Source organism: Dendrobates tinctorius, unplaced genomic scaffold, assembly GCF_039654945.1.
Source record: "Dendrobates tinctorius isolate UK_male_01 unplaced genomic scaffold, ASM3965494v1 ptg000017l, whole genome shotgun sequence".
Classification (NCBI taxonomy): domain Eukaryota; kingdom Metazoa; phylum Chordata; class Amphibia; order Anura; family Dendrobatidae; genus Dendrobates; species Dendrobates tinctorius.
The window spans coordinates 4,631,063-4,633,224 of NW_027361685.1; positions in this window are offsets into that span (position 1 = coordinate 4,631,063).

Consider the following 2,162-nt stretch of genomic DNA (forward strand, 5'->3'; position numbering starts at 1 on the left):
CACAATCGCATACAAGATTTCTCTCGCGCATCACCCCTACTCTGGAACTCTCTACCACAACATATCAGACTCTCACCTACCATCGAAACCTTCAAAAAGAGCCTGAAGACCCACCTCTTCCGACAAGCCTACAACCTGCAGTAACCACTGATCGACCAAACCGCTGCACGACCTGCTCTACCCTCGCCTACTGTATTATCACCCATCCCTTGTAGATTGTGAGCCCTCGCGGGCAGGGTCCTCTCTCCTCCTGTACCAGTTATGACTTGTATTGTTTAAGATTATTGTACTTGTTTTTATGTATACCCCTCCTTACATGTAAAGCGCCATGGAATAAATGGCGCTATAACAATAAATAATAATAATAATAATAACACTACACTCCCTCACTTGTTTTCCCTCCTTCACGATTTTGAGAAGATCTCAGGGTTAAAAATTAACATTGATAAACCCGAAGCATTATTTGTAAATTTTCCTAAGACAGAGCAAACTAATATAGCCTCCCATTTTGGGTTTACAGACAAAGAACATTATCTAACATATCTGGGTATCAACTTAACAGCCAACAGGTCACCTCTGTTTAGGTGGAATTACACTCCACTGATCCAAAACTTCCAGAGGGACCTGGATAGATGGGCTTCCTCAAAGTTACCCTGGCTCGGCAGAATACATGCATTAAAAATGGTGTCACTGCCTCGCTTCTTATATCTATTTAGGTCCCTCCCAATTATGGTACCAGCCAGAACGTTCACTCAGTTAAGGTACTGTCACACTTAGCGATGTACCAGCGATCCCGACCAGCAATATGACGCGGTCAGGATCGCTGGTACATCGCTAAGTGGTCGCTAGTGAGCTGCCACACAGGCAGATCTCACCAGCGACATCGCTGGGGACGGGGATCGCTACTTACCTGTCACACCAGGCGATCCTGCGTCCTCCCGCCCGGCTCCACGCGTCGCTCGTCCTCACAGCAGGAAGCGCCACAGGAAGCTGATGACGAGAAACAGTCCTGAATGTTCTTGCGCGATCAGCGATAATCAGCGGGGGAGCGGGTCGTAGGTAAGTATCAGACACAGAGATATCGCTAGCAATATCGCTATAACGTCACTAGTTATAGCGATATTGCTAGCGATATCTCTTAGTGTGACATGCCCTTTACACTCTATGATGTCTAAGTTTCTTTGGCTCGGAAAACAACCCAGAATTGTGCAAAAACTGATGTTCCATCACAGAAAAGAAGGGGGTTTATCCCTCCCTAATTTTACACTTTATTACAAGTCGGCACAGATTGCTCCATTAATAAGTGCGTGTTCATATCCCAATAGTCCGAGATGGGTTATTCTGGAATCATTTCTCTCCAAACCATTCTCTTTATCAGGCCTAATGTGGACCACAGACCGACTTCCACGGGGGTTAATGAATGTGGCTCCTTTTACAGTCCACTTGTTGCTTCTTTGGAGTAAAGTCCGGTTTAAATATAACTTACAATCAAGCCCTTCTCCCCTGACAGCTATATTACAAAACCCCATGTTCCCGCCAGGCTTTGAGCCACAATTTTTTTCTTGGTGGAAGCTGAAAGGTATTCATGTACTTAAACATTTGTGTTCCCCATTTAATATCTTACTTGACAGACAGGAATTTGTTCAAAAATTTGAACCTCCAGTTAGGGAGGTAATGCGACTGAACCAGATCTTCCACTTTGCAAAGCAGATCCTCCCGAGCGGTACTACTCTCAGGGCAATGAGTTTTGAAAATTAATGTCTAAATGACCCTTTGGGCAGGGGAACGATCTCATTGATCTACTATGCTATACATTCTCCACAAGATGATAAAAAATTGAAGTATATGTTACAGTGGGAGGAGGATCTGGGGTTTGAACAGTCAATTGATGAATGGTATCGTAGCTGTGACACCATATCAAGAGGTAGTCACCAGACTTCCCTTGTGGAGACCTCCTTAAAACTATTGCACAGAGTTTATTATGTACCGGAAAAATTCACAGTATTTTTCCTAAAATCTCGGGAGACTGTTTTAGGGGCTGTGGAATATCTGGTGACATGAGACATATTTGGTGGTCTTGTACGGTGGTTTCTGGGCTTTGGGAGAAGGTGAAGCGTCTGATAGCACAGATGTATGGTGGACCGGTTGATCTGGAACCTATT